The following is a 16,494-nucleotide window of genomic DNA, read 5'->3' as shown; positions in this document are numbered from 1 at the left end:
CTTCCAATAATATGCCCTAAGAACTGCACTTCTCGTAGCCAAAATTCACATTTTGAGAACTTTGCATACAACTTCTCCTTCCTTAAAGTTTCCAAAGCTATCCTCAGATGTTCAGCATGTTCCTCTTCAGATTTCGAGTATATGAGAATATCGTCGATGAATACAATGACGAACTTGTCTAAATACTTCTTGAATACACGGTTCATTAAATCCATGAAGGCGGCTGGTGCGTTTGTCAATCCAAATGCCATAACTAGAAACTCGTAATGCCCATACCGAGTTCTAAAAGCGGTCTTTGGAATGTCTTCCGGCTTAATCTTCAATTGATGATATCCCGAACGCAAGTCAATCTTCGAAAAGTAAGTTGCTCCTTTGAGTTGATCAAATAAGTCGTCGATTCGAGGCAAAGGATACCTATTCTTGATTGTCAGCTTGTTCAATTCTCTATAGTCGATGCACAATCTCATGCTTCCGTCCTTTTTCTTCACAAAAAGAACTGGAGCTCCCCACGGGGATACACTCGGCCTTATAACTCCTTTGTCTAACAATTCTTGCAATTGCTTTGCCAACTCCTTCATTTCTGCCGGCGCCATTCGATACGGTTGCTTTGAAACTGGTTCCGTGCCGGGTGCTAAGTCAATAGAAAACTCAATTTGACGGTCGGGAGGCAATCCAGGAAGATCGTCAGGAAATACATCCAGAAATTCATTAACTATCGGAATACTTTCTATGTTCGGCGTCTCTTTAGATCTATCAATTACATGAGCCAAATAACCTTCACAACCTTGCCTTAACAACTTCTTAGCTTCAATTATCGTCAAAATGTCTTGGTTTGTTTCTGTCCTTTAAACTCTACTTTCTTGCCTTGAGGAGACTTAAGGATTATCTTCTTCTTCTTACAATCTATTTGAGCACCATTTTCTGCTAACCAATCCATACCTAATATAACATCAAATTCTCCTAATCGAAAAGGTATAAGGGAAGCAGGAAAACTAAAGCCAGAGATCTCTATAGTACACCGGGGGCAAATACTTCTAACAGATACTTGTTCTTGATTAGCAACAATGATAGATAAGGGTTCAACTAACGGTTCAATTCCACAATTCAACTTGCCAACAAAAGATTCAGATATGAAAGATTTAGTAGCTCCAGAATCAAATAGCACTTTAGCATGAATGTTGTTGACAGGAAGCGTACCTGCCACAACCTCAGAACTCTGAACGGCATCCTTGATATTCATGTTGAATGTCCTTGCTTGAGCCGGATAAGAGGGATGGAAAACAGGAGTTGCAGACTCAAAAACTTGAGTAGAAGGTAGTTGCAGAATCGGAGCAGAAGACGTCATTCCTTGATTGTAAGGGGTAGCTGCCAATTGCATCAACTTGTTGGTTCCAGGAGCTTTACAATCTCTTGACATGTGACCGGTCTTTCCACACTTGAAACATGTAACAGAAGGCTTCGAATTCTGGCACTCGTTTGCATAATGACCCTTCGAGTTGCACTTGAAACAGACAATATCAGCCTTATTACAACTTCCCGTGTGTTTCTTGTTGCAGAACTTGCATTCTGAATTTGCTTGTTGACTCCTTTGACCACTCGGTCCTTGAATCTTCCTCACATTCCTATTATCACCTTTCTTGAATCCTCGGGGACCTCCTTGATTCTGAACTCCAAACTTCTTGAAATTCTTCCCTTTTTGGCTCCCTTGAGCCGAACCTTCACCATTATTCCCAAACTTTCTCTTCTTGTTATCCTTCTCCTTCTGGTTCTGATCACTTTCTCCTTCAATTACCATTGCCTTCTGGACCACTTCAGCATATGTGGCCAATTCAAAAGCAGCCACTCTGCTTCGTAGCCAAGGCTTCAATCCTTGTTGAAATCTCTTTGCTCTTTTCTCGTCCGTGTCCACATAATCTCCCACGAACCTTGCAAATTCTGTAAACTTCTTTTCATATTCCCCAACAGTCATTCCCTCTTGCTTCAATTCAAAGAACTTCAATTCCATTTGTGTTTGCATATACCTTGGAAAATACTTGTCTAGAAATATCCTCTTGAATCTATCCCAAGCAATAACCTCACCTTCTTCTAAAGCATGGGCTGATTCCCACCAGTAATTTGCTTCGTCTTTCAGAAAATATGACGCATACTCAACCTTCTTATTATCAGTTACAACAGCCAAGGTGAAAGCCTTCTCCATCTCCTTTAGCCAGGATTGAGCTTCAACAGGGTCTTGAGTTCCTCGGAACTCGGGTGGTTTCACAGCTTGAAAAGATTTGAAAGTAGTAGGTGGTGGTGGTGCTTGTTGTTGTTGCTGGAGTTGTTGTTGAAGTAATTGTTGTTGTTGAGCAAGGGTGACAGATTGTTGGTGAAGAAGTTGCATAAGTTGAGCCAAGGTTGGTGGTGGTTCTTCGGTATTTTCATTGGTGGTGTTGCGGGTTCTTCGAGGAGGCATGATTCTGAATGTAGACAAGAAAAGCTTATTCACAGTTCAATATATGCATACAAGTTATATCAAAGGGAATATTGGGTACAAAGGTATTATTCAAGAGTTATTCACATGGTAACGGTTTATGGTAATTATTATGGCATCTTGGTATGTGTGTGTATTATTAGAGTCTAAGGTATCATATTGCAAAGGTACAATTATTCGGTCAAAGTCATATCATGGTATATTGGAAAAGTTTAAAAATGATCAAGTTCTAAAGGTTTAACATGGCAATTTCTATCTAAGCATGGTACACGTGAAATGACAAAATGAGATAAATAGTCAAAGTGCGAGATTAAACATTAGTTCAAATGATAGGTACGGAACAGTACGAACGGAAATAAGGTGCGAATAAAGTCTTCCCGAAACAATCCGGGGGTACAAGTACGAAATGGAAAGTCAAAGTACGGATAACATGATAACGGAAATAAAATAGACTAAGGAATAGTCTAGGGGGATGGTGATGATGCTGGTGAAGCTGATGGACTGGCAACTGGCTCACGGAGACTACTAATCACACGGCGGAGCTCGTCAGTAATGGCGGTCAAAGTGATACGGCTCTCACGCTCGCGGTAGGGTGGAATAGCTGCCAAACGGTCCTCGGCCATGCGAATGATCTCCTCGACCCTAGCAATCAAACGGGGACGGTTGCCCTCATCATCAAAGTCCTCACGGTACAGCTGGTCAATCCGATGCTGGAGAATCGTGTTCTGGCCCTCGAGTCGGTCAGTAAGCCTCACCATCTGCTCGTAAAGCGGGAACGGAACAGTAGCCGGGAATCCGGGACTAGAAGATGACGATGCCTGCCAACAGTTATATATATATATACGCGGTTATAGTAAAAAGGGTGAGAAAACTTAAAAGATTCTAACGCCCCAAGTCCCACATGATCTAAGTTCATCTTAACCTCTAAATCCTATCTTATATTCATTTATCCTATGTTGTTCAGTGACTCAAACCTGTCGCTCTGATACCAACTGTGACGGACCCAACTTAAATAACCGACTAAAGCATGCATATCGATAAATATAATTAAACTACAGAGTTATAAAGATTAATCTACAAGTCTAATCCACAATCCCGGAATCACCAGGAATGAGTATGAACAACAACTAAAGTTATTACAACCCAAATAGAAATCCAAATTAAGTCTAAGTCATACTACAGTTTTTAAATCCCAAAAGTTCAAAAGAGATTAACTAGGGAACTACGAGTTCCCAACCTGTCCCATCATACGGCGGTAAGCAATCCCGTTGCCTGAGGTGGATTTACGTGCGGTCTGCTTGAAACGGGCCATTCTCGGGTTTCACTGAAGGGTTATAACAACAACAATATATATGAGCATAACGCTCAGCAAGTGAAAGCAGTAATAAAACAGTTCACAATATGCAATATAATCAAGTGCAAAAGCAACAATAGATATCACAAGGTATAAACACAAGTAAAGGTGCAATGTGGGATATCAATTTATTGGAATTGGAAACACACAGCGCTACGAGCATTGGGGGGTGATCAGCCCACACCAAGCTCCGAACCACATAAAGTGATTCAACCAGGGAGGATCCTCGGCACACATTGGCCATAAACAGACATCAGGCTCCCCGCTACTGATGCTGCCATAATAGACTGGCGCCTCAGTCTTAATATAAAATTATTATCCAATTCCTTTTAAGGTCATTTCAAATCAAATCATTTTCAAAAGAAGGGGTCTTGATCAAAGACAAGTTATAAGCAAGAATGTTTTCAAAATACAAGTGATCTTTCAAAAGTAAAGGATGTTATTAAGATCAGGGTTCCAAATGAGATAATTCAGGTTAATGTGGGGTATCAAGTTCTCATTATTCATCAAGGACTATTGGAGTATAATCATGTGGGTGTAGGATAATAACATATGAAAAAGGTAATTCATGTGTTAAGGGTATTATTGGAATCCAAAGTCATGATCATAAGGGGTGATAAGGTAATTCAGTCCTAAATAAACAGTAATTCAACGTTCACAGGGTATACAATTGTAAAGCAAGTATAAAGGAAGAGTTTCACTTGCCTGGATAAAGCTTACTAAACTCCTGTATAGATGCTGCTAGGGGTTCCTTGCCTGGCCTCCTACTTGCACCTATAATTAATAGTATCCTCGTCACTAACTACCCCTTCGCGTATAAATATATATATATATAAATAAATATATACATATATATAAAGTATACACTTAAACTTAATCAGAACAAATAACATGATCATCAAGTAATGCACATAACAAGTGAAACATGGCACTTTATCATTTAACTATTATTACTTAGGAATCTCTAACTACACCTAAGTCACTTAAGCATTTAATCAAGTAGCACATAAGGTCTAAGACCAATACCTCCTAACTATACTCTACTGACTTCAAATTAACAAATTAATAGTAAGGCACACTTGTGCCTCACCTCCCAAGACTTACATGTGAAGTGCAACCTAAGTGACTTACTAGTATGCTTACCTTGGCAACACTTGGGTGCCTTGGTAAAAGAATGCATCTACACTAAGTGAATTGACTTAAACTAACTTGCACTCTCTAATATGACTTAAAACTAACTCATGGAATCAATATGAGGTCAAGGCCTCACTGATGACACACTAAAATGCAATGCATCCTAAGTTGGTACTAGAATGTGACTACATGTGTGACACTTGTGTTCTTAAGTGGAAATAAGGCATCTCCACTAAGGGTATTGACTCCAAACCAATTTCTAAAGGTTGACACAATATTAAACTAAGGTTATGAAGTGGTGTGACTCAAAGGCATTGCCTATATGGGTCCTTAAAATTTAGTGCACTAAAGTAACCATTCTGCCTTGGCAGTTTGGCACCTCTTGGGGGTTTTGGCAAAAACAAGTGTTTCCACTATGTGCCTTGGTGAAATTGTGACTCTACTGGATTCTTAAGACTTAAATCTAAGTTGTGCACTTGGAATGACACTAAGGCCTTGCTCAGGCCTTCTTGGGCCTCTAAACAAAGTTGGCACAGAGCACCCTGCCCTGCTGTGGGGACTGCCATGAACTTACCAACTTGAGACTCACTAAACTCACTCACTACACCAATCCAATGACTCAAATAGCTTCCTAATACTTCCCTAAGTTCAACTAAATCAAGGCCCCATGAGGGCCTCATCAATGACAAGGTGTTAACCACTCAAGGATACAATTAATCCTAAAGTGCCCTGTTCTGGGGTGTACTCTGAAATTTGTATGTGCATCTATGTAAATGATGGTTTTTATGACTCTTAAGGCTACTGGAGACTTGTATACATCAAGTCCCAACTCCAGGAGACTTGGGCCTATGAGGGCCTAAGCATGACACATCTATTTCTCATGGTTTCTAAGGTGCAAAAATCTGCCATGGTGTGTGTGTGACTCCTTCCACCTTAACTCCCTTCCAAACACCAAATACCAACAAACCAATCCACAAAACCTAACCTACAATGTACATATATCTACTGACTATTCACACAAAGCAAGATATTACCAAATTTAACCATTTAAGAGCACAAAACCGTGGCATTTATAGAGGTAAAACAGAGCAGAATTTCAGGGAGCATATATGAGCAAATTTTCGAGTATATCAACATGGTATTCACATAATAGCTACTGATTACTACTAGATATCATCATACACACCATAAACTATCATTTTAACACTTAGAACATGGCATGCATTACTCAAAAATCACATACAAAACTCAATTTCGAAGCTTAACACTCGGTTTTCAAATAACTCAACATGCATCACTAGAGTTTCTTATACATAGCTTTATCTCATCATATAACATCAAAATACTAACATGCAAGGGCTGAAATCACACCAAAAACTCAGCAAATCATTATACCTTTCGAATATACAAGAAACCAAACTCAAAATCATGAAGTTTCAAGATCATCACATACATATATACATTCGGCTCCTCTTGAGAGTCATTGCCAAATGTGATGAATCAAGAGGATGCCTTGGTCAAATAGAGGTATAAACCCATCCAAGATCATCTCAAGTTCATCTTTAGGAGCCACCAAAATAGAGACCCTAAGCTCATAAGAACCAAGGCCCTATTTCGGCTCCAAACTCAACATGCAACCAAAGGTCTAACCTCAAAATGAAGATGCAAGCTTGAATGGTGGAGTTCTTGACTTGACAAGCTTGAAATGTTAAAGAAAATGAATAAAAATGGTGGAGAATGGTGGTGTATATGGTTCGGCCGAGAGAGAGAGAGATGAGGGAGAGAGAAGAGAGAGATGAGAGAAGAGGGTTTTGATTTGGTTGGTGTGTGAGAATGAGTGGAGTGTGGTGGAGTGTTCAAGCATTCTTGACCATTTGACTTGACCAAGATGTGGTAGTGGAATGTAGAAATGACCAATCAATCCTTCTAGCTAGTGTTAGTGTAAAATGCATGCAAGGGTAGACTAGACTTTTGATAATTAATAAAAGTGTGATTAAAAGAGTATTAAAAGAATGAGTTTTAGTAAATAAAGTACAAATCAATAAATCATGAAATTAATATCACAAATAATATGAGATTTTAGAAGTTTAATAAAATAGTTTTCACAAATTTTGGACAAGGAATGAATTTTAAAAGAAATATTACAAGTAGAGCTCTAATAGTCACATTTCACATAAATATAAAACACGAATATAACACACGTAAAATCTCGAGAACAAATATATACACCAAACGCTATTTTACAAGTTAAAGCTTATCGGCTACTCGCAATTTATCAAATAACAATAAATCGCATATATCTCTATTATTATTTAATCGGGTAACGGCAACGATCACATTTATTAATAAAAAGCCAAAACCGTCGCAACTAGTAATATTACTTAATCGCGTAGCGAGAATTATTCGTCAAAAGTCATATAAGTACATTATAACGACATACGAAAGTCATGTAACGATAAACGAGTCAAATCACATAATTTGGCAATTAAAACACGAAATTTTATATATCACCAAAATGAAATACTGTAATATATATAAGTCAAATATTACAGGCGTTACAAAAATAATACTACAAGTTGATTCCAATTTCGAACAACCAAAAATGAAGCTGCAAGTTGTTTCAAACTTCAAACGAGTCTGGAATGAATCTACAACTTGTTTCCAACTTCAATCTAGTCGATAAGGAAGCTAAAAATTGTTTCCGTGCACAAACGAGTCAAGAATGAAACTACAAGTTGATTCCAATTTCAACCAACCGAAATTGAAGCTACAAGTTGTTTTCAACTTCAAACGAGTCTGGAATGAATCTACAAGTTGTTTCCAACTTCAATCTAGTCGATAATGAAGCTAAAAATTGTTTCTGTGCACAAACGAGTCAAGAATGAAACTACAAGTTGATTCCAATTTCAAACAACCGAAAATGAAGCTACAAGTAATTTTCAGTTTCAAACGAGTCTGGAATGAAGGTACAAGTTGTTTCCGACTTCAATCTAGTCAATAATAAAGCTACAAGTTGTTTTCAGGCTTAAATGAGTCAAGAATGAAACTACAAGTTGATTCCAATTTCAAACAACCGAAAATGAAGCTACAAGTTGTTTTCAACTTGAAACGAGTCTGGAATGAATCTACAAGTTGTTTCCAACTTCAATCTAGTCGATAATAAAGCTACAAACTGTTTCCATGCACAAACGAGTCAAGAATGAAACTACAATTTGATTCCAATTTCAAACAGCCGAAAATGAAGCTAAAATTAATTTTTAGTTTCAAACTAGTCTGGAATGAAACTACAAATTGTATCCAACTTCAATCTAGTCAATAATAAAGCTACAAGTTGTTTTCAAGCTCAAACGAGTCAAAAATGAAACTACAAGTTGATTCCAATTTCAAACAACCAAAAATGAAACTACAAGTTGTTTTCAACTTCAAATGAGTCTGGAATTAAGTTGCAAGTTGTTTCCAACTTCAATGTAGTCAATAATGAAGCTCCAAGTGGTTTACAAGCTCAAACGAGTCAAAAATAATACTACAAGTTGATTCCAATTTCAAACAACCAAAAATGAAGCTACAAGTTGTTTCAAACGTCAAACGAGTCTGGAATGAATCTACAAGTTGTTTCTAACTTCAATCTAGTCGATAATGAAGCTAAAAATTGTATTCGTGCACAAACGAGTCAAGAATGAAACTACAACTTGATTCCAGTTTCAAACAACCGAAAATAAAGCTACAGGTAATTTTCTGTTTCAAACGAGTCTGGAATGAAGCTACAAGTTGGTTTCAACTTCAATCTAGTCAATAATAAAGCTACAAGTTGTTTTCAAGCCCAAACGAGTCAACAATAAAACTACAAGTTGATTCCAATTTCAAACAACCAAAAATGAAACTACAAGTTGTTTTCAACTTTAAATGAGTTTGGAATTAAGCTGCAAGTTGTTTCCAACTTCAATGTAGTCAATAATAAAGCTCTAAGTGGTTTCCAAGCTCAAACAAGTCAAAAATAATACTACAAGTTGATTCCAATTTCGAACAACCAAAAATGAAGCTACAAGTTGTTTCAAACTTCAAACGAGTCTGGAATGAATCTACAACTTGTTTCCAACTTCAATCTAGTCGATAAGGAAGCTAAAAATTGTTTCCGTGCACAAACGAGTCAAGAATGAAACTACAAGTTGATTCCAATTTCAAACAGCCGAAAATGAAGCTAAAAGTAATTTTTAGTTTCAAACGAGTCTGGAATGAAGCTACAAGTTGTTTCCGACTTCAATCTAGTCAATAATAAAGCTACAAGTTGATTTCAAGCTCAAACGAGTCAAGATTGAAACTACAAGTTGATTCCAATTTTAAACAACCGAAAATGAAGCTACAAGTTGTTTTCAACTTCAAACGAGTCTATAATGAAGCTACAAATTGTTTCCAACTTCAATCTAGTCAATAATAAAGCTACAAGTTGTTTTCAAGCTCAAACGAGTCAAAAATGAAACTACAAGTTAATTCAAATTTAAAACAACCGAAAATGAAGCTACAAGTAATTTTCAGTTTCAAACGAGTGTGGAATGAAGCTACAAGTTGTTTCCAACTTCAATCTAGTCAATAATAAAGCTACAAGTTGTTTTCAAGCTCAAACGAGTCAAGAATGAAACTACAAGTTGATTCCAATTTCAAACAACCAAAAATGAAACTACAAGTTGTTTTCAACTTCAAATGAGTCTGGAATTAAGCTGCAAGTTGTTTCCAATTTCAATGTAGTCAATAATGAAGCTCCAAGTGGTTTACAAGCTCAAACGAGTAATAAATAATACTACAAGTTGATTCCAATTTCAAACAACCAGAAATAAAGCTACAAGTTGTTTCAAACTTCAAACGAGTCTGGAATGAATCTACAAGTTGTTTCCAACTTCAATCTAGTCGATAATGAAGCTAAAAATGGTTTCCGTGCACAAACGAGTCAAGAATGAAACTACAAGTTGATTCCAATTTCAAACAACCGAAAATGAAACTACAAGTTGTTTTAAACTTCAAATGAGTCTGGAATTAAGCAGGAAGTTGTTTCCAACTTCAATGTAGTCAATAATGACGCTCCAAGTGGTTTACAAGCTCAAACGAGTCAAAAATAATATTACAAGTTGATTCCAATTTCAAACAAACAAAAATGAAGCTACAAGTTGTTTCAAACTCCAAACAGTCTGGAATGAATCTACAAGTTGTTTCCAACTTCAATCTAGTCGATAATGAAGCTAAAAATTGTTTCCGTGCACAAACGAGTCAAGAATGAAACTACAAGTTGATTCCAATTTCAAACAACCGAAAATGAAGCTACAGGTAATTTTCTGTTTCAAACGAGTCTGGAATGAAGCTACAAGTTGTTTCCAACTTCAATCTAGTCAATAATAAAGCTACAAGTTGTTTTCAAGCTCAAACGAGTCAAGACTGAAACTTCAAGTTGATTCCAATTTCAAACAACCAAAAATGAAAATACAAGTTGTTTTCAACTTCAAATGCGTCTGGAATTAAGCTGCAAGGTGTTTCCAACTTCAATGTAGTCAATAATGAAGCTCCAAGTGGTTTACAAGCTCAAACGAGTCAAAAATAATACTACAAGTTGATTCCAATTTCAAACAAACAAAAATGAAGCTACAAGTTGTTTCAAACTTCAAACGAGCCTGGAATGAATCTACAAGTTGTTTCCAACTTCAATCTAGTCGATAATGAAGCTAAAAATTGTTTCCGTGCACAAACGAGTCAAGAATGAAACTACAAGTTGATTCCAATTTCAAACAACCGAAAATGAAGCTACAGGTAATTTTCTGTTTTAAACGAGTATGGAATGAAGATACAAGTTCTTTCCAACTTCAATCTAGTCAATAATAAAGCTACAAGTTGTTTTCAAGCTCAAACCAGTCAACAATAAAACTACAAGTTGATTCCAATTTCAAACAACCAAAAATGAAACTACAAGTTGTTTTCAACTTCAAATGAGTGTGGAATTAAGCTGCAAGTTGTTTCCAACTTTAATGTAGTCAATAATGAAGCTCTAAGTGGTTACAAGCTCAAACGAGTCAAAAATAATACTACAAGTTGATTCCAATTTCAAACAACCAAAAATGAAGCTACAAGTTGTTTTAAATTTCAAACGAGTCTGGAATTAAACTGCAAATTGTTTCCAACTTCAGTCTCGTCAATAATGAAGCTACAAGTTGTTTTTGGGCTCAAACGAGTCAAGAATGAAGCTACAAGTTGATTCCAATTTCAAACAACCGAAAATGAAGCTACAAGTTGTTTTCAACTTCAAACGAGTCTGGAATAAAGCTACAAGTTGTATCCAACTTCAATCTAGTCAATAATAAAGCTACAAGTTGTTTTCAAGCTCAAACGAGTCAAAAATGAAACTACAAGTTAATTCCTTTTTAAAACAACCGAAAATGAAGCTACAAGTAATTTTCAGTTTCAAACGAGTCTGGAATGAAGCTACAAGTTGTTTCCAACTTCAATCTAGTAAATAATAAAGCTACAAGTTGTTTTCAAGCTCAAACGAGTCAAGAATGAAACTACAAGTTGATTCCAATTTCAAACAACCAAAAATGAACCTACAAGTTGTTTTCAACTTCAAATGAGTCTGGAATTAAGCTGCAAGTTGTTTTTAACTTCAATGTAGTCAATAATGAAGCTCTAAGTGGTTACAAGCTCAAACGAGTCAAAAATAATACTACAAGTTGATTCCAATTTCAAACAACCAAAAATGAAGCTACAAGTTGTTTTCAATTTCAAACGAGTCTGGAATTAAACAACAAATTGTTTCCAACTTCAGTTTAGTCAATAGTGAACCTACAAGTTGTTTTCGGGCTCAAACGAGTCAAGAATGAAACTACAAGTTGATTCAATTTCAAACAACCGAAAATGAAGCTACAAGTTGTTTTCAACTTCAAACGAGTCTGGAATGAAGCTACAAGTTGTTTCCAACTTCAATCTAGTCAATAATAAAGCTACAAGTTGTTTTCAAGCTCAAACGAGTCAAGAATGAAACTACAAGTTGATTCCAATTTCAAACAACCAAAAATGAACCTACAAGTTGTTATCAACTTCAAATGAGTCTGGAATTAAGCTACAAGTTGTTTTCAACTTCAATGTAGTCAATAATGAAGCTCCAAGTGGTATACAAGCTCAAACGAGTCAAAAATAATACTACAAGTTGATTCCAATTTCAAACAACCAAAAATGAACCTACAAGTTGTTTTCAACTTCAAATGAGTCTGGAATTAAGCTGCAAGTTGTTTCCAACTTCAATGTAGTCAATAATGAAGCTCTAAGTGGTTACAAGCTCAAACGAGTCAAAAATAATACTACAAGTTGATTCCAATTTCAAACAACCAAAAATGAAGCTACAAGTTGTTTTCAATTTCAAACGAGTCTGGAATTAAACTACAAATTGTTTCCAACTTCAGTTTAGTCAATAGTGAAGCTACAAGTTGTTTTCGGGCTCAAACGAGTCAAGAATGAAACTACAAGTTGATTCAATTTCAAACAACCGGAAATGAAGCTACAAGTTGTTTTCAACTTCAAACGAGTCTGGAATGAAGCTACAAGTTGTTTCCAACTTCAATCTAGTCAATAATAAAGCTACAAGTTGTTTTCAAGCTCAAACGAGTCAAGAATGAAACTACAAGTTGATTCCAATTTCAAACAACCAAAAATGAACCTACAAGTTGTTATCAACTTCAAATGAGTCTGGAATTAAGCTGCAAGTTGTTTTCAACTTCAATGTAGTCAATAATGAAGCTCCAAGTGGTATACAAGCTCAAACGAGTCAAAAATAAAACTACAAGTTGATTCCAATTTCAAACAACCAAAAATGAACCTGAAAGGCATATGTTCAGCCTATTTGTATTTAAAGAGATACAACTCAACTCAGATAAGAAAGCTCAGTAAATAGCAAGTCAACGGAATCCGTACGAAGAACGTCAAATGATTTATGGGAATTATATGTCAGATAAATTCCAGGATGCTGCTGCACACCACTGAAAGAAGTTCATTAATATGTTCAGGCCTCAGTGCACAAATAATCTCTCGTGGCACGTCCAGGAGTTCAGAAGATATAAAGTTCCTATACTTTATTTTATCAGAAGATTCCATTTAATGAAGAAGTACTTACAAGACGAAGACTCGACGAACAAATCAAATTCTTAATGTTTATTTGACAAAGAATATTTGATTTAACTAGATACAGATGAACCAGACAGTGCATCTGTGTATCAGTTATTCAAATTGAATATTTGAAGTCAAGCAGAGTTGGTGGTTCGTTCGCTCGACTGATCAAGACGGAGTTTTTATTGTTTAGAGAAGACGGGAAGCAGTTCTGCTGATGAATGGGTGATTAAATATTTAATAGATTATTATTTCACTTCTTAAATAATTAAATTAATTATGTAATTTATTTGTTAAATTAATTCACTCTCGAATTAATTTAATTTATGAATTTATATGATTAAATTAATTAAGTGGATAATTTTCTATTTAAATATAATCTACAAATCACATTCAATCATCCACTCAAGCTCAGCAAGACAATCTGAGATTGTCTTACCGAAGGTGCTCTGCCAAGACAATTGGATTGTCTGGCCGAGAAAACCACTCTGCCAAGACAATCTTATATTGTCTGCCCGAGAACAATCTGCCAAGACAATTAGGCATTGTCTGACCGAGATAAAATTGTCTGCAAGACATTCTGTGACTTCCCAGACAATCAAAGATTGTCTGACCGAATGAAGATCACCAAGACAATCTTTGATTGTCTGACCGAAGGTGCTCTGCCAAGACAATTGGATTGTCTGGCCGAGAGAACCACACTGCCAAGACAATATAATTGTCTGACCGAACTATAAATTGTCTTGCTAGCCTTTAGATTGTCTTTCTGCCATGCTTTTGGCTTGATAGGCAATTGTAATTGTCTTGCCCTTGCTAGATTGTCTTTTCTACTTGCAATTGTCTTGTCTTTCAATTGTCTTACAAGTACAAATGCTTTGCCTATAAATATGGCATTGCATCCTTCATTTTTAAGTGTTCATTCACTTTGTAATCAAAGCATTTGTAAAGCTTTCAAGTTGTTCGTAACTTGCTTGATCGTTATATCCACAGTTTTCTGTGCTTTGATAACCCGGTTGTTTTAATCACTAAATCTAGAATATACCCTGTCGAATTTATTCTACGAACTTTAGTGGACATTAAAACTGAACCATCTTAATTATATAACGACTTCAAACATTGTTATATTAATTAATTATAATCTGATTATCAAATCATATTCAATCAGATTAACTTCCGCGACGATTTGGTACTGATTGTATTCAACCCCCCCTTCTACAATCATATCTGGACCTAACAATTGGCATCAGAGCGGTTGATACCATTTTTCCGTATCAGATCCTATACACACTCTGTAACGTCCAAATATTTTTTGTTCGAATTAATTTTATTCCAAAAATTAATTTTGATTAAAAATATTTTTCTTTCAAAAATCTAAATCTCTCCAAACACTATTCACTTCAAATCCTTAAACATGAGTACACAAAAGATCAGTAGCATTAAAATCCCACCGTTCAGCCAGGAACACTTTGGCCTATGGAAGAGGCACATGTTCCTATTCCTCCGAACTGCGAACAGAAAATACATCGGGATTTTGGACAAAGGTGTTACTACTCCGATGAAGGTCATATTAGCACACGAAGAGGATGGTGTGTTGATACCTCATCAGGTCATTCCGAAAGAACTTTCTGAGTACACAGACGAAGAGAGTGATCAGATGAACTTAGATGATGCTCTTCAACTAATCTTGGTTGAATCTCTAAATCCAGTAATGTACAATGCTGTTGTAAATTGTACGAACGCCAAGCAAATCTGGGATACATTAGAGATTATCAATGAAGGCTCAGAGGAAGTTAGGGAAAACAAGAAAGAGATACTGATGGCTCAGTATGAACAGTTTGGTTCTCATCCCGGTGAAGGGATTTCAGAAGTATTTATCAGACTTAATAATTTGATAAATAATTTAAATCTGAATGGGAAATTCTACGACAAGAAAGAGGTCAACATGAAGTTTCTCTTAACCCTTCCTGAACATCTGGAACACAGAATCACTGCCATCAGGGAAAGCAGAGATCTGAATGAGATTTCTCTGGAAAGACTCTACGGAGTTTTGAAAACTTATGAACTGGAGCAAGTTCAGAGTAAACAGAGATATGGCTGGGGTAAAACACAGAACCATTCGAGAGCTCTAGTTGTTGAGTCACCTGTACTGGAAGAAAAGAAGAAGGATGTTGTTGTTCCTTCTGAGACTACTCAGGAATTTGTTGTACCTGAGATGGGTCAGACTGCTTCTACCAGTGGTGACGAAGAGTTCTATACAATGGAAGAGCTTGAACAGTTAGAAGATCAATCTCTATCACTGTTTGCCAAGAAGTTTGGAAACATGAGATTTCGGAAGAACCCTTCCTATAAATACAAACCTACTATTAGTAAGTTTCAGAAGGGAGGCTATTCATCTTCTACAAGCAAAGGAGGATACAAGACTGGGATGGTGGACAGAAGCAAGTTCAAATGCTTCAATTGTGGTGAACCTGGACACTTTGCAACTGAATGCAAACAGCCCAAGGTTCAAGGAAAAAGAAAAGATTCGTATGATGAGCTGAAGCAGAAGTATGATGCACTGGTTAGAAAGCATCATGGTACTTCTGGAAGTCAAAGTTTCAAAAGCAAGTCTTATCTGGCAGAAGGCAAAAGCTGGGATGATACAGATAGTGATGAAGAGGAGCAGCTAGGGAATGTTGCTTTCATGGCTAATGCTGGATCATCTTCACCTCCTCCTGCTGGAAGCTTTCAGGTAGATCCTACATGCCCTAAACTGTTTATGCAATTAGGACTTGAAAGAGATGATGCTATTAAAAGGATGAAAGCTGCTAATCTTAAAATTGATACTTTAGTCTTAGAAATTCATGCTTATAAAATGAATGAGATGAAAGTATTAAAACCTAAAATAGAACAATTGACTATGGACTTAGGATTACAATGTGCTAAAGTCAAAAATCTAGAGAAAGGTGAGATTGCCTTAAGACTTCAGCTAGACGAAGAGAAAGTGAAATGTAAAGCCTTTAAGGATGCCTCCTTGATAGTCAAAGAACTTAATGATAAACAAGAGATCAAGAGAACTGTTGGAATAGGCTTTGACTATAACAAATCTGTAGGTAAGGCTAGTAACATTACTCCTTTTAAGAAGAGTGCTGAAGAGAGAGGGATTCCTTTTGTTTTGAAAGATTCCCTTAAACCTTTGTTTAAAACCTCAGAAGCTGAACCTCTTTTAGAGACTCCTGTTGTCATTAGATATGAACTAAAACAGGAAGACCTTAAAATGAAAGAGAGTAATGAGATGAGAGATGAGATTCTGACAAACCTGAAACCAATTAAAGTGAGAGGCAATGTTAGGTTGCCTAAAGCTGGTTTAGGTGTCAACTCTGAAAGAACCAAATTCAACAAGCCTAATAGTTTTGTGAAT

This window comes from Daucus carota, chromosome 2 (genome assembly GCF_001625215.2).
Source record: "Daucus carota subsp. sativus chromosome 2, DH1 v3.0, whole genome shotgun sequence".
Classification (NCBI taxonomy): Eukaryota; Viridiplantae; Streptophyta; class Magnoliopsida; order Apiales; family Apiaceae; genus Daucus; species Daucus carota.
This window is presented reverse-complemented; position numbering follows the sequence as displayed.